This window comes from Tauraco erythrolophus, chromosome 2, assembly GCF_009769465.1.
Source record: "Tauraco erythrolophus isolate bTauEry1 chromosome 2, bTauEry1.pri, whole genome shotgun sequence".
NCBI lineage: Eukaryota > Metazoa > Chordata > Aves > Musophagiformes > Musophagidae > Tauraco > Tauraco erythrolophus.
The window spans coordinates 21,297,442-21,321,889 of record NC_141466.1 but is presented as its reverse complement, the minus strand read 5'-3'; positions in this window follow the sequence as shown (position 1 = coordinate 21,321,889).

Sequence of the window (24,448 nt, the reverse complement as noted above, 5' to 3'; positions counted from 1 at the left end):
GAGGTTGGGGTTTTCTGTTGTTGTTTTGTTGGGTTTTTTTAAATGGTGTTGTGAAAGGCAGAAATCAACCCAGTAGAACCCAGTTTATGATTAACTTAAGCCAGACTATGTAGACCTTATCTCAGCCTGTAATTAGCATGGTTATTTTTTGGAATACCACCTGCTAGCAAACCTGTACACACAAGTAAATAATTTCTCCCACTCTGAAGCCTTTGCCAGCTTCACTTGAGAAGCATCTAAATTATTTGAGCTAAGAGACACCAGTATATGAAAAGGACAGGAAAATTATAAAATACTTTAATTTTTCTTTTGATCTCAGGAGCAGAAAGGTTTCCAGGAGCAGAGCACGATACGGTTCACCAGTTTCAGTCTCACAGACAGCACTTCTACAATTGAAAAAGGTCTTTTGATAGGTTCCATTACAAATCAATAAGAATTGCTCCACAGGGGGTTCAGCAAGTACTGGAATATATCCAGTTAGTTGCTAGGTAAATGCATTTATTTTTGTCTTCTAAATCTGTTTTTTCTTTCCTGAATCATCTTTCTGTACAAGGAGCGACATGAATGAACAAATGAATGCTATTACAGCCAGGGCAATCTTTTTATTCAGGTAAGTGTGGGCTGCTTCTCATCTCTGGTGCTACAGACTGATGAGATGAACGGCACTTTAAATTTCAGTGCATAATTACTTTATCTCTTCTGACCATCTCATATGAAACACAGAAATTGAAGACTGACTGTGGAGTAACTCTAGTGCATATGTGAAGAGAACAACAATTAAGCTCCTTTTCTGAGGGATATGAGAAATCTGTGTTCAGGGCTGAGCCTCTAAGAGAAAGGTTATAAAGATCAGAGATGTGATTCTTCCTTCCCTATTTACTAACTAGCAAAATACCAGATAGACAGAGGGCAAAGCTACATACCACAAAGAAAAGAAGTGGGAAGAAGAGAGACCAGATTACTATTACTACTTAGAATACTTATTATGCTGTAGCGTAGAAAAATACCATTTCTACAAGACATCTGAGAAGTACCATGTAAGACCTAAATTCACTTAATTCACTTAATTTATCCCTGGACGAAGAACAATGTCTTTAAGAAGACTTTCAAGAAGTCTTTTCTAATTCCCAAAACAAGTACAATAGGGTCAGGTTTGGGTGCAGCGATAAATAATTGCTCCTCTGCTCTTAATCTTTCTACATCAAACAATGAAAGGGATACAGATTGCAGGTTTCCCTTTGCCTGCCATAGTACTGCTAGTGCAACCACATTATTCCTTTTGAGAAACCAAGACCTTTAATTCAGTCTATGTGAGGAAGGTATGGCCAGAAGCAAACACTGTATGAACAAGAGCATGCTTTGCTCAGGATTTTGCTTTTTTTTCCTTAATGATCCCTGCAATCCATACCCAAGTCCAAATCATTCTGCAAATGAAAAGAAATGAGTGAATGCCTTCAGAAACTGCCCTGAAGAAATGCCCTATGGAAGAAGGACAGAACCCACAGGATGCTACCCACTGTGCTACTAACCGTAAACATGTCTTATCTTTACAGATTTTAAAAGCTGTTTTTCAGAAGCAAAACAAATGTGTATTGAATTCTACAGTGGGATTAAAAACTTTATGGAGAGAGCTTTTCTATTAAGCAATACGATTACATTTCACAAAAGAAGACCTCTAAGCGCTCTGTTCCTTTTGCTGGTGGAAAGGCAGCCCCGGAGATGTGTGAGGCATCATGCAGTGCATCGCCAGTGCAGCCTCGCTTCTCCCTCTTCTGCCTAAGATCTGGCCAAGTTTCAGGGCTCTGTGACACGCTGTCCTCAGAGCACCATGTTTATGCCATCTCACTCCCTTACTCCTTCGAAGGACTTTGCCACATGGACATTTGTTTAAAAGCTTTCATTTACAGACGCTTCCAAACCTATGAGACGATAGCATTATGAAAAGCAGAGGTGACAGGGAGAAAATGGTGTCACCCTCTTCCTTCCCATGACGCTCTTTTCTAACCGCTACATACCATAGGCAAACTCGAGAGTACTGCAGGGTGCGAGGATGTGGATGACAAATGTTTCCAGAAAGGCAAAGTTCTTCTAAGGTATCAGAACTGATTTTTACTTTATTATGTAGACCAGAAGATGTTACAAATGAGACAGCCTAGACACGAGTTTTAAAACATGCTTTATATCAGACACGACAGCAAAGCTAAAGTTTAAGGCATCTTTCATACCTGATGTAGTAGATGACCTGTGACAGTGAGAGAGGAGGAAGAGGGCTCCAGGACACAACAGCAAACCTATCTTATACCAGGCTGTTTCAGTATGGATTTTCTTCTTGGTTGTAATCAGAATCCTCCCATTAACTTGTCAGAGATACACGATATCTATGTGAGGTTGGTTAGGGCAGAGTTTTCCTCCTCTGCTTGCTCTAGAAACAGCTTTGATATTTAGCAATAACGGTATGCTTGCTGTTGTTTACTCCAGTTACAGGACTATCAACCCAACAGGTATCGTGTCTGGTAAGCTAGGCAATGATCTCACTACTATCATCACCATGGGCTGCGCCTCAGAAAGAGCGCTGTACTACAATATTCATGACTATTTGGAGGTCTAGTTACTGGTGGGCTCGTTACACAGCCCAAGACGGAAGAAAACAATGTAAGTGGCTCCTCCATCTCTGTGTCCCTGGAGGTGGGTGGGTAAACCCTGCAAGTTCCCTTGTTTGCACAAGATATCTTACCAGAACTTCCCTCCAGCTATTACTTACGTCACAGCTTTAATTACTCAGTTTTGCCTTTAAGCCATGTACTATCACGTTTTAATGCAATCCTGCATTGTTGATTAAAACATTGTGTTATTTCCTGAATGTCAAACAACATATGACAATAAAGTAGGCATAAAGGATTAGGAAAACAAATGTTCAGCTACTTCTGTACTGAATGCAGACATAAATGGCTCATCTTTGAATGCTTTTGCATTTGCTTGAAGCTTTGTAACATTAAAATTGATGATGGTAATTAGTTCGCCTTTTAGAAGAACGAAATTTGAATATTCCTGAATCCTCCTGGGTTCAACTGCCTCCAGCTAAAGTGTATTAACTTGCTTTCCATGGCTCTTCTTTTAGTGCTGGTACGGTATTTTTGTGAATCAAAGACCAAAATAACCCAAAACCTCTTAGTATTTTTTAAAACAAGTTCAGACATGCTTGATGAACAGTTGTCTTATCTACCATGGACATCTTGACGTTATCCATGTCATCCCCGGTTCCACTTGTACCCTACAGAGACATACAGGTACCTCAAGAGAATGACTCATAAAGAGATGTAAATAAAGTGAGTCTGGTGAATTACCTTCTAGAGGGGCCTATTTCTCTCCACTGACATAAATAAACATTAGGGTGACTAGTTTAGACTTAGCAAGGTGATGTTCAGATGCACACATTAGGTGACATCTATTTTCTAGTTTTCTAAAAAATATGTAGGATATATATTAATTATATATATTATTAAGATAAGATTTTCAGATACTATTAAGAAAAGATCTTCAGAAGCATAGGAGAGCTATCTAGTTTCAAATTTGCTTATTACCTCAGTCTCTTTAAACATTTTGAGTATGTTGTTATCTTCCCTCCTGATACTCTTGCAGTCATGTCTCCTCTAGCTGAACCTCGAGGTCTAGAAGGAGTGGGAGGCCCAGAGGGAACACAAATGCCACCAGTTTGCCTGACTTTGAGGAATTTCTGGACATAGTCTGTAACCAGGACTAAGAAAATAACCCCCTGAAGAACAGAGACATTCAGGATCCTCCAAAAAGAAAAACGTCTGTAAAGGAAGATTTATATCATATTTCTCATTTTGTGCCTGCAAATATCAGTTAGTAAAAAGAAAGACTACCAGAAAGACACGCCTTATCACGACAGCAGGTTTTTTAAACAGTTTTCCTATATACCGTGCTACCGACAGCTTGTCAAAAACAATGCTGTCACTAAGAGCACTAGTTCTTCCTTCCCTGTTTCTCACATCCATCTACCCGAACTTATTTCTCATCTATAACTGGATTACTTGCTCCAAGCAACTACTGATCTTCCCAGTGCTGGGGAGGATCTGGCAATTGCCAAAACTGTCACCAGACTCTGGCTGAGATGTCACCCGGCCCTTCCCCAGATGCGTCGATGTACATGGGGGTATGTTGTTATAATAACGCAAAACTTCCGATTGTTTTCTATATTGTGTGGAAGGGAGAGGTCTGCAGAAGGCGAACTCAATATGAAGGAGGATGTGGGAATTACAGAACAGGCTGACTAGAGTCCCAGGAAAACAAGGGAACAATCAGTTCATGTGTACCCAGAAGATGACAAAGGAATTAAACAAACAGACCACATAGTTTGGTTTTGTCAAGAACTAATGTCAGATGAACCTGGTGTTCTTTTCTGACAAGGTAACCAGCCTTGTGGACTAAGGAGAAAGCTATAAACATGACTTACAATCATCTCACAAGATGTCCTCATCAACAAGCTTTAGCAACACAGTCTAGCTGTAACCAGCCTTGGGTATGGGCACAAGGAGTTGAAAACCTGCTTTTAGCACAGGGGTTATTGATGAGTTACTGTCATATGGGGAGAGAGACTGTCAGGCAGAGACCTTGTGTTATTTGCTCTCTTTCGCTCAATATTTTTGTTAACAACTAAATGATGGTACATAGAGTGGGTGACACAAAACCGTAAGTTGCAAATGCTTTAGAGGACAGGGTTAGAGCTAAAAGCGATCTGTAATAACTTGGAGGGAGGGTATGAAATCACTAAGAAGAAATTCAGCAAAGATGAGTGCTAACAGTACACTGAAGAAGGAGAAAAAAAATCAAGTACAAAACAAAGAGCACCTGACTGGCAAGAGACCTGGAGGGTAAAATGAGTCCAAACATACTCACGTATCAGTAGCATGAAGATGCATAAGCCTGAGGCACACTGAGAGGGATACCGTTTGTGAGAGAGAGGAGGCACAATTTCACTCTTTTCAGCCCTAAGGTACTGTATTAAGTCCCTTTTGGAGCGTTGCGCTTAAAAGACAAAGGGGAGGCCAATCTGGAGAGATTCAAGAGGGGAATAACTAGTGCTGAGAAAATCTGACCTGTGAGGAAAGCACACAGGAAGGCTCCTTCACCCTGGGCGAGCACTGATCCAGGCTTCTGCAGCTGCTGGTCCCCTCAGGTATTGTCTCCTTCCACTAGTGTCTCAGGCTCTTTCTTTACCCTTCACCTTCCCACACCATTCCTGACCTTGAAATTGTTCCTTTTTCTCATTTGGCAAGGAAGGACACACTACATCTTCCTCCTAAAGAAGGGTTTCTAATCTCTTTTGATGTTCTCTCCTCTGGGTTTGCCACTGGTCTTTCTTCTCAACCTTTGCTGGAGCACCCCACTGCCCAGAGTGAGCTCAGGTGGTCTTTTGTCATGCACCTCTACTTCTAGGTGACCCATTGCCTTTTGTGTTTCAGTGTCCCCCTTCTTCCATCTTAGACATCAAGTTAAACCTAGAGTATTAAAAAATGGTCAGCAAGCCTGGGGCAAAAGCCAGGTGAGGAAAAGCATCAGCCTCAAAGACTGATTCCTTAAACTGAACTAAAAAAATATTTCAATATTTATGTGGGCCTGGCTCCAACAGCAGCTATGAGCTATTAGGAAAAGGGATGAATTTTCCGCTCCAGGCTGGACAGAGGGCTTTTACCTCTCAAGTGACCTATATGCTTTTGGATATTACATCCTGCTGGTCAACTTCATAAATATTTGCATGTTTCAAAATTGTGCAGGATGGATTTTGCTCATATATGGTGCTGTAGGTCTGTAGTTTGTTGACGCTGTTTCCCGCACCATGTACTCTCACCTCAAGGCAGACCACTCCAGGTGCTGGCTGGCTCAGAGTGGAGGTCCTCCCTTGGCTGGCTCCAAAGGAGACCCAAAGAGCAACCAGACAGGCAGCCCTGGCAAGCCCTGTGCCAATGCCATGGTGTGGGGATGGGAACTCAGCCTGCCTGTGCAGGGCACTGTCTAGGGACCCGCTTGCTCCCATGCCGCCAATGTTTCAGTGTCCCTTGATAGGAAGAGCCTGGCATTACAGCTAGCCAACAGTGACTGCACTGTTGTTTGTCATCCACAGCCCAAAACACCTCTGTTCCCATACTCCACACTAGCTAGATATGGGCATGATCCCACACCCTCCCCCAGGAGCTGACATCTCTCTGCCGTCCCCAGCAGCCGTGGCACTGCCCATAGTGGGGTCCTGCACACGATGGCTGAGCCGAGGCAGAGCTGCTGAGTCCACGGGAGGCATGGCACAGAGCGGTGGCAGCGAGATGGTGACATGTAGGGGTCAGTTTTCCTTAACAGACACAGTCATTTTCTTTTTGCCAGCTTGTACTTTGAGAAATTCACAGGGCTTCCTCATTTCCAAGACCACTTTAGCTTGGGGCCAGGGCAGAAATGAAAAGAGACTCACGTGTTTATCACTAAAATGCACCTTTACACAATGGTCCTCTACTTAATGCATGCGTCAAGGGTTTATTCCTTGGTTCAAACCTAAATGTATCGTTCATGCAGCTGAGCAGGATAATGGCATTCGAGTCGGGAAGGAAAGAATGAATCATTATTTGCTACACAAGTCCTGACCCCACCATCTCCCCGGCAAATGAATGCGATGCTTTCCAGGGCTCTTACACTGATACGTTTGTGAGCCATCAATTATTTACATACCCGGTCAATAATTTAAATGTCCTGGAATGTGCATATTAGAAAATAACTGCCTTTGTTCTTTAAGTTTGCAAGGATATCCTGCTGGCACTCGCACAATTAATGACTTAATAAAGCTTTAACAGGAAAATTGAAATACTGGATTTAACTGCTTTGATGGTAACTAAGCTGACTTCTACACTTTGAAAAAGTTATCCTTGCAAGAAGATGTTAGGCATACACAGAAGTTTTAGTGAATTGGGAGCAACGTACCCAAGGGTTTAAGTGAAGATGTTACATTGAAATAAACAGAAATGTCACTTTCTCTTAAATAAGTTATACAGAGAGTAAGAAAACATTTTTAATGGGGCTCTTGCTTAAGTAACTTAGCCATTTGCATATGAGCTGCAGTAGTGCTTGAGATGTGATCAACGCAGTGTGACCAAAGGCGATGCTATTCCACGCAGCAGTGTCTGCGGCACGGGCAGGACCACAGCGGGCTTGGGCTCAGTCCTGAGAGGGACAGAACCCTTGTGGAGCGCCCCTTCAACCCCTTTTCTCCTCTCATCTCCACAGCTGGAGAGAGAAGGTCTGCATGCAGTATCGGTAATTCACACCAATTCACTGCCTTTAATGCAGTCCACAGGACCCCTGTCATTTTAACAATGTGCCTGGACAAAGGGTGGCTTGTGTTTGCTCACAAGACTTTCATAACCACTCCATTTAGATGCATTACAAATCAAAGTTTCAATGTAATTAAAGAAATAAACCTAGATAGACATTTTTTCTTGGAAAACAAACTGAATCATCTTGTCTTCATGATGGTGTTTGGGACTGCAATTCATGTGATCCGAACTCTTTTTCATCTTTTTGGGGATGCAAATGGATCCTAAAAAAGAGACTGTAACAGATTTGTGACACTGCAGAACAGCATTTTTTTTGAAATCTTGCAGGTGGTAGATCAGCTTTTGATCAATAAAACCTGCTCTCCCACTTCATCCCAAAAAGGGTTGTTGATGGAACAGGTGAGGGACCAACCCACCACATCAAGAGCATTTCAGGGTAGAGTACTACAACATAAACATCAACAAGTGCTGAAAGTGTTTGCAGACAAACTGAGCTACACACTTCCAGGAATATTTATCAATAAAACGTTCTGCTTTACAGAAAAAGGGTCAGTGCAGGTTTATTTTCAGGTCCAGGTAATGATATAAATAAGCTTACAAACAGGAAATTGTTCCATCATTAATGCTTTTGATTAAGAGTTACAAGGATGTGGAATAAACAAGCAAAGCAACAGGCGGCAGTACTGTAAGCTACATGGAAACTTGAGGTCCTAAAGGTAAGCAACAGTGTGGACTCTCTGATGACTCACAAGGGTTGTGCACGTGCTTCAGCTTCCATCAAACCTGGAAAGGTCCCTCGCCACCTCACAGCATCTCTTTTGAGGAAGTCAGTGGGAGCCTAATAACCCATATCTTTCTGTCAGGCATGGGTGGAATTGGTCAATATGTTCAAAAGCTATCTGAGATCAGTGGAGGAAAGGGCTGGTTGACAAGAGTCTAATTTCCTGATTTCTGAATATCTCTGTAAAAACATTTTTATTACAAAAGCAAATTTACCTTAGGCTGCAGAAGTTTTATTCATATAGTGTGCTGGTACTAAGTAGAAAATATAAAACTACTCTGGAAAATAAGGCTTTTAGTAAGATCTCTCCTTTATTGCCTGCTTTGGGTGAGGAAGGTGAAGAAATGTCCCATGGAAAACAGAGCGAGCCACCAAGGATGCTCTGTATCTCTGCCTCACAACTTATCTATCTATGTTGGACACCTGACCCTCAAGAAGCAAATCTGAGGGCTTGTGAAAGAGATGCACCGTGACATACTTCCCCTCCAAATGCTGCACGATTTCATTTTTAGATATGCTCCTTTACCACCATGGCTACGTGTCAGCAGCACAGTTCCTACCCTGCTGGCCCAAAGAATTGCAGGCTGCAATTCACCCTGAGGGCTTCTCGGTGCTCTCAATACCGTCATTCACCTTTCCTTGCAAGCCTGGTTGGTCATGTCACCTGCTTCTTGGTGGGAAGTCAGCCATGAGATCAGAGTATTTCCTAAGCTCCTCTCATGCCTGTCCATTGTTACTGGATAGGGATCTCAGGAGTCCTCTCCCTCCCAAGCAGGCAACACTGCAGCTTCTAAAGTCAAGTGCAACCTCTTCCGCCCTTCCCTCCTGTTGGCACTTCTGTCTCTCTCTTTGGAAAGACTGTCTGAGAGCAAAGAATCTGTCTTCTTTAATCCACATTTGTCCTTAAGCTAGTTGGGTATTTTGTATTTCCATTAATCTGATGAATATGTTCCTGAAATATAAGGCTGTGTTTAAATCTCTTCACGGCTATACAAGTGGATTTGTGAAAAAGCCAGATGATATAGTTAATCAGAGACTACTAAGAAGCTTTTTATTTATCTGTAACTCAGAAGAATAATTAATAGTTAAATCTAAACAAAATAAAAATATTTTTTAGAAAGTCTAATCCCAAAAAATTGTATCCGAATATCAAAAAGTGTTGATCAAGGAGTTCTACAAATCAGACAATGTGTCAATTCTCAATAACTCATGGAATATTAGAGAAGCTCCAAAGGTTGGAAAAGACTTAATATCATGCCAAAAAATTTTAAAGAAAGAAGCATAAAATAAATAAATATTGGATCATCAGTTGGACAACAGTCCTAGTCAATACAATTGAATACCTGAAAGGGGAGACAATTAATAGGATTTAAAAGCAAATGAGACAACTTACAACAGTTAATACAGATTTATAGAAAATCAATTTTGCCCAATAAATTTGCTGACATTTATGTGATAATACAAGTTTCATTGCTAAAGTAATAGCACTGATATAACAACTTCATATATATATAAAGTATTTTAATATGGTAAAAAACTGGAGGAAAAAAGAATCAACACCAAATACCTGATTCAAAATTACAAGCATAGGCCCTATAAGCAAAAAATCATAACTGAACAGGTGGATTTCTAACTGGTTCACACAGGCATTCATTCTGCAACATTATTATTGGTAAAATAGAGATATAAAAACTGATATTGATCCAAGTATGTAAGTAATCTGAAGAACAGAGAATGGGAGCAACTGGGAGGACAGGGCACAACACTAAAGATATTTGCAAAACTGGAGCTAAAGATGCAAAAAAAGTGAAGTCAAACATTTAGAAACAAAGTCTGCAGGCCAGACTCACAGCCTGAGAGCCTCTCTTCCAGGAAAGAGCAGCTCTGATAAGAAATTGGGTATTGCCGGGGACCATCGGCTGAGCTGGATCTCCAGTGGACCCAGCTGAAAGAGACAGCATGGTCCCATGCTGAGCAAAAGAGGAATACTGGGCAGCATCAAAGATGTTATTTTGCCTTAGTGTTTTTAATGGGATGTGAGTGCTATTAGAGAACTTTGACTAATTCTAGTATCCACAGTTGTGGAAAGAGGTTAATAGAGGTTAATAGACAAGACAAGGTTTAGAGGAAAGCAATAAAAACAACTGAAGGACTGGAAAATATATTTTAAACTCAGCTATCCATAGCTCTGTATCTTGATCAAGTCCCAACTCACTACATCTATATCTATATCTATATCTATATCTATATCTATATCTATATCTATATCTATATCTATATCTATATCTATATCTATATCTATATCTATATCTATATCTATATCTATATCTATATCTATATATACAATATATATTAGTCTATAAATACCAGCCATACAGAATAAGACTAGAGATACAAAGCCATTCAGTGTAACAGGCAGGAATTCAAAGGTAGATGAAATAAAAAGGTGCAAGGTTTTAATTGTATTTGCTGTCAGATACTGGAATAGGACCTCAGGTTTTCTGGTAGCTTCTTCATCCTCTATCAAGTTTTTTAAAAATATCGAGCTATAACTGTTGTCAGCTAAAAATGTGCTTGACTACAAATGGGAATTAAGGAAAGGCCAGGGCTGATGTTAGCTAGAAGATCAGAGTAGGTGAATGCAAAGGTTTCTTGGAGTTTAATAAATATTTCGCTTTCCATAGAAGATGCCACTTCTTTTTAAGCCATTGGCTCTAGTGCTGCCTCCAGCTGTAATTCTAAAAACTCCCTTTCTTCTCCCTCCTTCCCCTTAAGCTTGCCTGCCTTTGAGGTGGGTGCTGGCAGAAGACTCCATTAACGCCGCGCTCCAACATGGCTCGATGTGTCAGCACAATCAAAACAACCAACAGCAGACAATGACATTTTTTGACATTTAATTGTACAGCTCCTCTATTTTGTAATGCTAATTTTTTTTTTTTTTTTTTCCAAAGAGTTGACCAAACATTGGAAAACATTCCATAACTTGCTTCGGACTCTCTCTGTGAATTGCCCATTGCTGGACCTGGGTTTACTGCACCCATCACATGTACCTTCTCCCATTAAAAATACTGTAGGGCCAGACATTGGACTTGACATCCGAGATGCAGCCCATATACCATGTACACAGCAAGTGACGTTTCACAGAGATTTTGACTGAAAATGTTTTCTTTCTGTCCTCACATACACACATACATAAAAGAGCAAAGTCTCCAGAACTATGTTTTCAGTCTCATTAAATTGTTAAATTGGGTTTTAAAAAAACTAACTACTGCCAGTCTCCTAGCTTTGTGATTAGTAAAGTATCTAAATCCTCTTAGGAACTTTGTAAATCTGTTTTCCTAAGAAAGTATATCAAGCTGATTAAACAGTTAAAGTGTTCTATGCAAAATATTGCAATAAGACAAAAATCTTCTGAAAAAATATTATATGTCTATACTCACATACTCAGCTTTGTAGAAGAGAAAGCTAATTCTGGTACACTGAATATCTTAAGAGATTATTTCTCTCTAAAGTTCGTTTTTCATCACATCATTTTTGTTTAACTAGTTAAGATAAAACCTATCAGTCATGGAGGAGCAGAATGGAAACAGCTTCATTAAGACAAACCCTCTGATAGTTCCCTTATTTCTGAAAGTTAAATTCTCTTGAAAAATTAATCACAGCAAATCTGACAGAACTAATTTTAAAATGTGAGAACATGTAAGATGCTTTGCTTCTAGCCTGGAGTGAGATGAGATCAATATGTTAATTTAAGTATACATAAAACCATACAAAAGAATTTGAGTAGGCAACATTTATTCCTGGTCAGGAGAGCAATTGCAATTTAGAAAGCAGTAAAGAGAAGTCTTGGTGAAAATATTACCAGGTAAAATTAATGACAGAAAATAACTGCACTGAACTAATTTATTGCCACTCAGAAGTCTGGTATCAGCTGTATTCACTTTAAGTCTTCTGAAAAAAACCCCAAAAAACAGAACTCTGAAACATGTGCCAGCAAGCACATTAAAAAAATTCCCCAGGTTGTGATGCTGAATCTAATCCCTAAAACAAGTCTTCATATACTCAAAAAGAAAATAATCAAAGCTACAGAGATTTCAGAAAAAAATGGCAAAATTAGTCATGAATCCTCAAAATACAATTTCATAAACATCTACCTAATACAAATTTTATATTTTAATACACACAAACACACACAGAGTGTACAAATGTTCTATTTGGGCTTTCAAATCATCAAGGAGAAACTAATGGCTTGCATTAGCTCTTTGTTGGGAGTGGAGAAAGCAAGTAGACTCATTATTACGTCCTTGCCTACCGCAATTTTACTTATATTATGCACATAGGCACTATTAATTGAGTGCGAGTGGCATTAAGCAGCAAAAATGTCAGCAAAAGTAATTTGCATCGTTGCAGAAAGCAGTGGTGTTCAGGCCTCCAGGAATTTCTCTTATATCAGCTGTCCAGATAATTTGATGCTGTAACTTCTTCCCAACTTCGATGTTTGGTCAAAATTTCCAAGCTCTCTGTTTAGCTCACTTTTCCTCCTTGGATCCAAGTTCTTCCAGCAAATTGGAGACTATGCAGCGACCTGTGTCCCGCTGGTATTTAACAAACCAACTACAAAGAATAAAACTATCTGGGTTATGGATCCAGGTCTGTGCCCAGTGCAATTTTGTGAAGGAGGTGGAATTGCAGCATTATAACTCAGGTCAGATTTGAGTGGGTTCTAACAGGGCCAAAAATTCACTAAAGGTGAGGCAGCAGAACACCATAGCATTACATGGAACTGCACATACACTGCACTTGTTACCAACCCTTATACAAAGCAGATCCTGAAAAGATTCTTGTGACACTTTAGAGTCACACAGACAAAGTCAAAGACTTGAGAGGAGTTTTTAAGTGCTGTCAACAGATCTCCCTTTGCTCGGATATTCATTCTGTTAGTCATCTATATTTGTTATTTTCAGATCATTATAACTTAGATTGGTCATTGGATTGATGTCAGAAGTTTAAATGGAAGTCAGCACAGGAAAGCAGAATTTCACCAAAGCCCTGTATTGCTGGTGATTTGGTATTAAACCACAGTGACAACGAAAGAGGAGGGTTACACTTGTTTTCCCTTCATTAACTCAATGAAAGAAGTTAATTAGATTTCAAAATCTACCTTTTTTCTAAAGGTCTGATATTTTTAGTAATAACATTCATTAAAAAATAATCCCTCTCTGGTTCCTAGCAAGCGAGTCAACACTCTGACTCTTCAGTGAGGACTACACCAAGGTGGCTGTTGCTGCCCGTGCCACGTACGCAGCATTCGCATAGCCTGGAGCCAGCAGTGCGGGTGCTCTGCAGCCTACAAAATCCCTACCGACGGTTTCATGGCAGTGACTTAGAAAAGTGAGTCCACATATGCCATGTAGTAGTCCATGTGCATGATATTTCTAGAGGATTTTGCACCCCAGAAGGCTTTAGAGGAGCTAAGCAAACCAAAACACGGGTGGGAAAAGTAAGCTACCGGACATCAGCCACTTTTTGGAAGAGATTTCTCTTAGGAAAATGTTTTTTTCCTAAGAAAAAAAAGGGAAAGGCAGATTTGTTTTGAGAGAAAGTTGGAATGTAAGTGCTGTCTTTAGAAGTAGCATCTGCTCAATTTTTTTTCAGCATATGCTCTTTCATTTACCATTGCAAAAAGACTCGTAAAAAGTCTTTCCAAGCTTTTAAAATGCAAACGTTCAAAATTTTCAGGACAATCATCAAAACCAGAATAGTTTCATTTTTGTTTCCTGTTGATTGCATTCAGATTTTTTTTCCACAGAAAAATGATTTTTTTTTTAAGTTCTAGTCAATTTCGTAACAAAGAAAAGATTTGGGAACCCCTGGAAATTCTCACAAGAGCAATAATCCAGCTGCTGCCTAGATCTTGTCATTACCAAAGAGTACAGCCCTTGAGCATAGGCACAGGGAAGATGAAAGATTGAAAAAGATATTAGGTATTCACGGTCTCGGCCTCTCTTTTGAGTTAACTGGTAATAATCTTGCTTCTGTGACACAAACCTTCATTTGGATCCAACTGGATGCATAGACAACACAGATGACACAATATATTCAATCATATATTTCTTTTTTTTTAAAAAAAAAAAAAAACAGCCCTAAAGTAACATCAATTTCTATGCTCAGTGAAGTCAGTGAGAGCTTCGACTTTTATTTTGGTAATGAATAACAACACAAAACATCATTCAGATTCATGGCCTTTCTTTTGAGGAAGAGGACTGAATTGGGAAGGAGACCAGCAGCGGCAGCGCATGGGCTGAGGTCCAAGGTAGGCAGCACAGCAGGAAGCCAGGGTTATCGGTCTCAGGTCAACAAAGCTTTCCCACCCTACATGAAGAAAATCAATATGGAAGAAGGAGCAGGGCAAGGCAGAGCATGCTGAGTAAAATTTAATTAATCCAACAGTTACAGACAGCTAAACAAGGCACTATATTTGTCCAAGACCCATCTTTCAGTCTATAAACCCTTCAAACCAGTGAGCAGTTACACTGGGAAGCTGTGCAGTAGCAGGCACTCTTATCCATGTTACATTTACAACAGGTTTTCCAAAAATCTCCATGCTATCTGGGAAAAAGCTCGGCGTCCTTTTGCACAAGTGATGCCCATAGATGTTCACAGTTTCCTAGCACCGCATCTAGCTGCATGTTCATGGGTAACACTTACAGATCACCGATGCCACAGGAAGAGCTTTCTTGTGGAGTAGCTCAGTTTTTTGGTGTTTGCAGACTGTTTGAAATAGCTTGAAGGGAAAAAAATTCTCTTTGCTTTATAAAATGCAGCTGTTTCAGAGCTAGGAGCAATAGTTACTTCTCTCATGAGATCGCTCTTCAGATAGTACAGTGAGACCTGGTAACTTATTGCCAAAAAAGTATTGATAAAATACAGGTAGTTCAGTGAAAAGCAACAAAAAATGCATAATGCCCTGGAGGGGTTGATTTAACAGAAAAGGCAAGAAAAACCCTTAAAAGCATATGAGCAAGGAAAGGTAACACTCTACAAATATTTCAGAAAGGAAAGAAATGTCATATGGTATAATCAGGAAAACATGAAGACAGGGAAACAGTGGTCAGCAGGTCCATGCTAATATCTCGCACAAAAGCTTGGATAGCTTGTAAAATAATTCCCTCGTTTCCTCATGATGGGTCAAACAAGTTTTTCAGGAAGCCCAGGAGTGCCTTCTCTTTGTCTCTCAAGATTTTCCGATGGAAATGAAGGGCTCACAAATGTCCTAAGGTGGAAGGCTGTCCCTTTACATACTTTTTTTGATCTAAATCCCCATAGACATAGCTGACCTTTATCTCAAAGCCTGAGGGCACCTCTTATAATGCCATGTTTATCAGGTATCCACTCTTCACAGCAACTTCAGCCTTCTGAAGAGTCTGAAAAGTCTGCCACATTTCTATCCAGCCTAATACCACTTTGATTGCCACACTAATATAAAGGCATATTACTGTATCTGGAGATTTTGGGCCTGCCTTTCTATCAAAATTGTATCGGCTCTCTGCTATCTGTTAATCTCGTTAAGCTAATTGTCACTCAAATGGAGAAGTGGAAAGAAACAAAATCACCTTTGCCAACACTTAGGTCCTAGGAAGAGAAGGAAAATTATTTACACGCACACAAACACACACAAGCAGCTCTGCCTTGCTGCTGTTGGCGTTTTCATAACATTTGATCATCTGGTTGCTAAGCACACTGCCACATCACCACTTGACATTTACATTTTATTTTCAGTTTATTGCTAAAGGTAGGAAATGAAGCACTCTCCTACTCTCTTAAATTATATCCATCTCGCTAATAGTGCTGCTAAAAGCCCTATTGCAATTTATTTAATGAACTTAGAATACCTGATAAACATTCAGACACCGCCAAGCAACCCCATTGTCTTTGCTGCCTGAAGAAGGCAGGATCTGTCCAGAGCGTTTCCTCATCGGAGAGGAGGGTTACTGAGGAAATCCTGGCTCTTGTAGTCTGGGTAGAAACTCACTGGAGCCTTCCAGAAGAGTTAAAAGCACAAGAGCAAACCAAACCCACAAGAGTCTCAAGTAGCAACATAAAAAAACTCAGTTCCTGTAGTCCAGAAGAACTCGTAGGTTCTTGTGCAACTGGGGAAGCCAAAGCAGAGGTCAACTCCCAGAATACAGCAGAAGCAATTTAATGTGATGTACACCTGGGCATCTACTGTGAGGCTGGCCTTCCTTGCAAAGGCGATTTATCAGATCGATGAAATATGAGAAATAAATTTTGCCAAACTCATTGCCTCTGAAAGATTTTGACTCACTGGCAGTTGCTGTTTAAATCACTTAATGGCTGAAACACACTGGCCTTCTGAGCCACAGCCAAACACGTGAAGTGAGAGCCTTAGCTAACGTATAAATAAGTGACTAGGGCTCAGGCTCAGGCTCTGACTGCCAGACTTCCTAGTTAGGTGTCCCATCCCTGAGTCAGTCCAGAGAAGTACTGAGTATCTCCAACTCCCACTGATTATACCAGCAACTGTGATTTTCCAACTGCTAATAGCAGTAAGAAAAACATTTTATTCTCATAAAGACCTCAGAAATAATGTTGGGACCTTATTCCCCTAAGCAGACCAGAGAGGCAATGGGGATATATCTTGTGCCCCAGGAAACTTCCACTATAATGGACAACCACAGGGTGTAAAGGCACATCTGTGCCTAGGAGAACACGAAGGCTCCAGCTCTTCCTGGCGTTTGAATGAGAAATGGGCAGCACAGGCAGTCCAAGGGTGGTGGAGACACCCATAGCTCAGCACTTGCCCAAGGGAGGTGCCCTGGCAGCAGCAGCAGCCTGCAGGGATGGGTGCAGGGAACGGGAGGCAGTCGTGGTGTGGTTTGTGCCTTCTCCCAAACACAGAGGAGTAGTTGTAGGAGCAGAGTCAGCCTGAGGCAGAGCTGGAAATTATTCTGAAGAATAATCAGTTTGCCTATCTTCTGCTCCCTTTCAGTCTCTCTACACTGGTTTACCCAAACCAACACACACCATTTCAACTCTCCTTTTTCTCTCTCCCACAAATCCTCACAGTCCTGCGCATCCCAGGTGCCCAACCACAGCCTGGACCCATCCTTGCCCACTCTACCTCTCTCCCCTCACAGTCTCCAGTTCCCAAACTTCTGAGTCCTGCCCTGCTTCCACAGGCAAGTCCCAGCCTAGGTGCAGTTGGGTGGGCAGGGAAGGCTCAGGAGCATCTTTCTTGAGGAGAAACAAGCTGGGGAGTGGCTGCTAGAGCTGGAACATGAGGAACTGCCAAGTCACATGTGGTCCCTTGAACGGCAAGGACTGACCAGCGTGGAGTAGAGACAGTTAGCAGAGAACTAGGAGCGCTAGCTGATGCCGACAGCACAGAGGCAAGGATTTCTCTGGGTGGGTGGAAGATTCTGGAATAAAATATTCGCTTATTCGCCGAAATAATCAGCATTTTCCTGAAGAACAATTTCTTTCTCTGATAAAAAAATTGAGTCGCTTCTATTCAGCGTTAGCGTGCCTTGCTGAGAGTCTGCCTGGGATAACTCTTCCAGCTTTGCTATTTAGAAACAGCATAAGTTGTGAAGAGGCCTTGGAAAGTAGAGCAATGGGTCTGTGTTTGGTACTGTGGCAGAGCGAGCCACTGCCGTCAGCGCGGCGAGCCAGGGCGGCCACTCCACTGTCGGTTGGATATACACATCATCATAGAATCATAGAATGGTTAGGGTTGGAAGGGACTTCAAAGATCACCTAGTTCCAACCCCCCAGCCGTGTGCAGGGAAACCCTCCACTACACCAAGTTGCCCAAAGCCTCATCCAACCTGGCCTTGAACACTGCCAGGGATGGGGCATCTACAACTTCTCTGGGCAACCTGTTCCAGTGCCTCACCACCCTCTGCGTGAAAAATTTCTTCCTTTTATCTAATCTAAATCTGCCCTTTTTCAGTTTCAAGCCATTGCCCCTTGTCCTATCACTACACGCCCTTGTAAGAAGTCCCTCTCCAGCTTTCCTGTAGGCCCCTTTAAGTACTGGAAGGCTGCAATAAGATCACCCCGGAGCCTTCTCTTCTCCAGGCTGAACAGCCCCAACTCTCTCAGCCTGTCTTCATAGCAGAGGTGTTCCAGCCCTTGGATCATCTTCGTTCAGGATTTCTGAAGTTCTAATGGAAAAATTAATTATGGAAGCTTACAGTTGGCCCAAATTTTATTAAACATGGTCCTTGAAATATTTATCCTTCAACCTGCTAGGGTTTCTATTTATGTAGAAAAGTTACTCAGGTATGTATGTGTTTATACTTACACAAAGTATTAGTATTTAGTGAGAATCAATGGACTTAAAAGGCTAGTGAATTCCAGAGTCTGGCCCGTAGCACCTAGAGGGACATGGTGTTTCCAGGTTTCAGCACACAGAGTTGCAGGTTAAGTTGCTCAAAGTTAAGCACTGCAGTGATCTGAAAATTGTCGCATCATTTCTCCTGCCTGTGCTGTGCAATGTACAAGCAGAGCGTGAAGCACTCGTGTGAGCTGCGTGCCGTGCGGAGCAGCAGGCACAATTAAAAGCCCTGTACTGAAGAGGTGCTGCAGTCCTGATTTTCCTTGTAGTTCATGTGAATCATAACTGTGGCTTAACAACCAATTTAAAATAGTTTATTGAAAGAATCAACACTGCATCACTTACTCAACTGCCAGAAAAGTCTGTATGTTCATAAATGAGGCGGTCTGGATCTCTGATTTTCTCTCTTGTAATTTTAACAAAAAAACACATTTTGCTAGACAGCAGATTTAATTTTTCTTCTTTATTATATGAAGCAGTTCCACTGTTTGGGAAGGGATAGTAGTCAATCAGCTGCAGTTTCTGTCTGTATGCAGATGCTTGGTAATACTTGAATGTACAATTCTGATTATTTATGAGCTAATTGTCCAATATGTGTAACAGTTAATCCTCATAAATACTAGGCTTTAAGAAAAAAAGAACTAGCATAGACGAAGTTCCAGTCTCAGTGTGTATCAATAATGTTGTCATTGTCTATGGGAAAAGCTGGTGCCTGCACATTTTCTATCAAAAGAAATAAACTAAATACGCACAGTCCAGATTTTTTTCCCAAATTTCTCTTTCACATGGTCTGAAATACAGATTGCAAACGTAACAGCTTTTCAGCTAGCTTCTCCTTTCCATCTAAGGCTTTCTAAATATCACCTGATTATATGGCACTCTCTGGGTTGCAGGAAAAAGAGGTTTTGTTCCTGATTTTTCTACATGTCTGCCTAACTCGATCTGCATGCCAGAGGAATCCCTGCACTTTAACACTGCAGTAAAGCCAACAGCAAAAATCAAATTAAATATCCGAGGAACTGTGAAGAGGTTGTACTCGGGTCACAGATATCCAAGGGCTTGAACACGGTTGTGTGGCTCCCAGTTCTCATCAAGAGGTGACACTTGCCAGGCCCATCCAGACTGCAGTTTGCTAAGGGAAGCAGATGTACTGATCCATACTACAATAACCCAGCTTTCCTCCAGTAAATGTTTAATCTAAGAAGAATGTACTGTGTCGTACAAAGCAGGTAGAGAAAACCTCCCTTACACTCCCACAAATTTCACCACTCCAGTTACCACATCGAAAAGGCAACATAGCGCTGGACTGTGAATTCCAGGCAGCTAGCTCACCCATGCTGATGAGAGCTAGCTCACCCATGCTGATGAGACACAATTTAGACATACGAGGAGGGAGTGTATCTAGCACCTTTTTGAAGAAAGAAAATAACAAATAATTAGGGAAGAAAGCGAAACTTCACCAAAGCCAGGAAGTAAGTTTAGCTCCGCCTATACACACTCCTGAGGCAAAAGGTTTCTAATTAAAAAATTTACTGTAGGAATGCATTGCCAGCTGGAGGGAGGAGAGAGCTCCTGTGTGTTCAGTGGGCTCTCACCAGTCTCCAGCCTTCTCTCACCACGTCCCAAAATAATCGAGGGTGGGGGGTATGGGGTCTCCTAGGAGCAGAGCTCCAGCACTGTACACACGAGATCCACAGTCAAATGGGAAGTGGTGCTGCTTTCATAATCACTTTTGCTGAGTGGTTGCCCATGGGCAACTTGGAAACTAATGTTTTTCTAAATTAAGGTCTCATTTCAATTGCGAGGTTACATTTTCCAAATTGAAGTATTGTACATTTACGCCAGAGGAACACCAGAGCGCGTTATAGGAAGGGATAGTTTCCTTCATTTCCACAATGCCCCCATCTCAAGGATGGAAGCATACTGTGCGAGTATTACACCCCAGCAGCCGGGTCTATCAAGTACTATCTAGAGGCTTTAACTGGACCATGACTGAGTTGTGGTCAGGTGTGGTACAAATATAAATGAGATCCAGCATTCCTGGGATGCCCAAAACAGTTGCTCCAGAGCAGAAGCAGTTTTTAACTCTTATTTCACCTAATTCAGATAGGCAGAATTAGGTCTGAGGAGCAGGAACATACTCAGCAGAAGCCAAGTAAATATATTTTTAATATACAAAGGTTTTGCGTTATCCTTGGTTTTGCTTTACCCAAGTAATCCCACTTCTCCCTCATCCTCCTGTTCCCTGGGAAAACACAGAGGGACAGGCTGAGGTAAATTGAGAAGAGCCAGCAGTGTCTTCCATGTAATCTAACATACCCGAATTTGAAATAAGTGTTGTTATGAACACACTGAAGACTTCAAGCTCATGTTTCAAGTGACAGAAGGAAGAAATCATGCTAACAAGTCTGCTATTTATGAGTGAGCAAACCTTACAGTTGTTCTACATGTTTTTTAGCACTGGAATGCTGTTTCTGACCAGCATCAGAACACCACCCTATGCAGGCAGCAGGAGTGCGATGAAGGAGACAGTTCTTCTGTTACAAAAGGATAAGAGCCTGCAGTTTTAAGAGAGGCAATCATACTTGTAGACAGTTTTCAGAGAAGAACCAAAATGAAAGTGATCCCGTAACTGCAGTAATGGATGGACTTTTCATTTACAGAAGTAAAAGCCCGAGTGCTTGCTGACTTCTCATGATAGAGAACTACAGGAAGCAGAGGCAACAGATAGCCTTGAGATCACTATTGTATATAGCATAGCACAGGGAAGACACTCAGCATGTGGCAGAATACAGATCTCTTGAACTCCACCGGCTCGTTGCTGTCATCACATCTCCTGGTCAGCAGGAATTGCCCCACCACCTGCCCAGCACTCACATCTGAAACTTGCACATCACATCACAAGCTTTATCAAACCAAGTCACCTGTACCAGTGTCTCTAGGATACGTCCCCCTTTTCTTTCAGATTCTTTCAGATTAACCATGAACACCTGAGCTGTTGGAGTCTCACGTTCCACTTACCACTATCTTGGCTTACATTTCCAATGCCACTCTTATACACTTCTAAAATTTCAAAGACTTTCTTAGATTTTGCTGCCCTGGTAGTTTTCATGTTGGGGGCAGAAGCTCCTTATAAACCCCTAGAAATCTCCTTTCTTCTTTGTCAAGCTGTCCTTTGTCACAGAGACAATCCCAGAATTTCCAAGATAATACCTCAAGGCCCACTGCATCATCTCTCAAACTCAATGTACTTCCAAAGGCATCCACCAGAGCATCTCAAGGCAGCTGCTTCAGGAACACAAGTTGTTGGCCGTGTATTGGCAAAGGAAAGGTTATCATCCTCAGCTTGCTTCTGACATAAAACCCATCAAGATTGCCTTGGATGTGCTCAGCTTGCTGAGGTAGAGAGGCTGAATAACCACAAGCAGAGAGGCAAATGTCATAGCTGTCTTAACCAATTCACTGCAAATTGCATACGTGATGGGCTTAGATATTTCTCTGTTTTGAGTAAACCAACACAAACTGGAGGGTATCAATGCTGTAGATTCTTATAAAGTGTTCAAGTGCCCCCAGCTCATTCCGCCACCTACTACATGTAACTGGTCACCTAAAATCATGTGCTATTGCTTGTTTCTCTGGGCTAAATTGAACAAGTTACAAATTTAGTTTGCAGATGAATACCTATATACAAGAGAAGAACAGTCATTCCTCACACTCTGCTGTGAATAAAAGAACTGGCTAATAAGTAAGCAGGGTCAAATCTGAACCTCTTTGGAATTCAAGAGAATTACCATTTTGAGGCATTAGCCTACCTCCTGCAGAGGCTTCTCTAAGATGCAACATTTGCTGTTCTCTAGAGATAAGAAGCTATCAAAATATGGTATAGCTGTGAAGATGAAAGGCTTTCTGTAGTCAAGTGGCAAAGAAAAGGGAAAAGCAAATTCCAGGGAAATCCTCTATCATTCCACATACTACTAGCTCCCAAGCAAACATTCATCTGCATTTTGTAGACATGCATTTCAGTCTGGACTCCAGACATGACCCTCTCTGAGAAACCACCAGGATTCCCAGTTCCTGAGCAATTCTCTGTTGTGCTTCAACCTCGGCATTTTGCTTCCCTCTACCTCTTTTTTATCTTCTTATAGAAGACTGTAAGGGCTATTAAATCCAGTTCCTGCAGGGCATGATATCATGTAATACTCTTCTGTAAGATGTTCAAGCTCCATCACAGAACCAGTTACAATTTCTGTCCTCGCTGCTCCTGTTGAAGAGTCATCCCAGAATCTCCCTTCTCAGACAGTTAGAAACTTATGATCCTATCCTTAACCTATTCAATGTGTAAGTGTTAAAAATATTATTGTTGCTTATAAACAACTATGGCTTACTCATTATAAATAATCAAAGCTACTTTTGATTACTATGCTCTTCTCATTCCTGTTTCAGCCTTGCCCTTTTTCCCCTTTCCACTGAAGTCTATAGTGTGAAAGTTTCCAGTGCATAGTGTGCACCAATAGCCATCTCCACTGTGATTTCTTCGGGATCTTGTGATCCTCTTTTATGTTACATGCTCTCTAGCTGGTTTTTTAGCCCTTTTTGATGACTGTTCCACTTGAATTCATGCCTCTAAGCAGCCAGAATTTCAGACGCGATGTAAAGGAGGCGTCGCAAGTACTTTCTTCAACAACATTCATATTTTCTACATGAAAAGGAAAATACTCCCTCTGACAAATTTGGGATGCCCTTCCTCTTTATCTCATAACTGTACTACACAAACAATCTTGTTCTTTCTTTTATTTTGTGCAGCCTTATCTTATAGCATAAAGTGCAATTAGCAGCCACCAAACATGAATTTGACCTCATTCTACTAAGTTTCATTGCCTTTCTATTTCTTTACTTTTTACTGTCTTCTAATGTTTTATGCATAACACTCTAATTCTCCTTCATACTACCAGTACTTCCTAATTTCACATCATAAACAAGTTTCATTAGCACATGCCTAATATTATGCTAAGATGAAAGCTTAACTTCTTTTGTCTCCCCTCTACTTGTATGGCTGTAGGATCCTTCATGGTTTATTTTTAATATCCTTTGCAAGTCTTGGCTTGTTTTTCAAGTCCCAATTCATCATTACGCTTTTCAACTTGCAAAATGGAACTTCTCTTTGCTGAACAGCCACTGCTTCACTTCTCAAAAGCTCTCCACCTTCTGCCTAGGGGTTTGGGTGGGTTTTTTTAAAAGATGCTCTCTTTGGTGTAGCAACCTTCATGGTTAACCTTTTTCTCTTCACAAACTCTATGTAACTTTGGGCCTTTGATGGGAGTTATGTGTCTTTTTCACGTGCATCATGTCTTCCATCCTCCACGACTACCTCCGTTTTTTTTTTGTTTTGTTTTTGTAATTGTCTGTATTTCAAGATCAATCTACTCCACTAGATGATATCTTTCTCTTTCTTAGATGGTCACCCTCCTTTTCAAACTGTTCATGCTCTAGATATTCTTGCTGGGCCAATTTTGAGCAGCCTATGCAGCTGCTCTTCCCTTTCCTTTAGAATATCTACACATCCCCATATGAACTCCACCTTTGCCTCCAGCAGCATTCCTAATCCTCTGATCTTCCCTTTCAAGACATGCAGAAAGCTGAATCTTATCAGTAAGTAGATCTTGTCAGAGACTCACTCTAAGGTAGTACACATAGCAGAACCACTGCTTAATGAAGTACCTTCGACTGCCCTTGGTCACTGACTTCCTGTAGCCATAAGAGTCTTCTCTTATTAGCCTCTAGCCTTAAAAAAGGAGAAGACAGAAACCCCACTGGACTTACCCAGACTTCCCCCTTCCTTTCTCACAACAGCTGCGGACAAAAAAAAAAAAAAAAAAAAAAAAGTGGCTTACTTATCTGAGTGTGCATCATATTACAGAAACCTAATAAGAAACACTGTCCCAGCCTTCCCTGATCGCTGACATATGA